Here is a 259-nt window from a genome sequence, read left to right as displayed (position 1 = left end):
CTGAAAAAAATCTGTCTAACAATATAATGGACGTGATAATTAAAGCTCTCTAGGGTAGCTTTCGCGAACATCAGGTTAGAAGAGATTTTTTTCCTTATTTTTCGTTGCCTTCCACTCATATTGATTTCGGCGAAATCGGCAAATTAATAATCCGGGTAAGTAAATGGGGAGTACGAGTCTCTTTATTTCCCCTTCTCGCTTCTTCGTAATTGACTTCTTTGTGTGTTTCCTTTTGACGTGCGTTGTTTCTACATAATTT

Source organism: Penaeus monodon, chromosome 19 (assembly GCF_015228065.2).
Source record: "Penaeus monodon isolate SGIC_2016 chromosome 19, NSTDA_Pmon_1, whole genome shotgun sequence".
In the NCBI taxonomy this organism is placed as follows: domain Eukaryota; kingdom Metazoa; phylum Arthropoda; class Malacostraca; order Decapoda; family Penaeidae; genus Penaeus; species Penaeus monodon.
The sequence above is the reverse complement of the archived record's forward strand: the minus strand, read 5'-3'. Positions refer to the sequence as shown.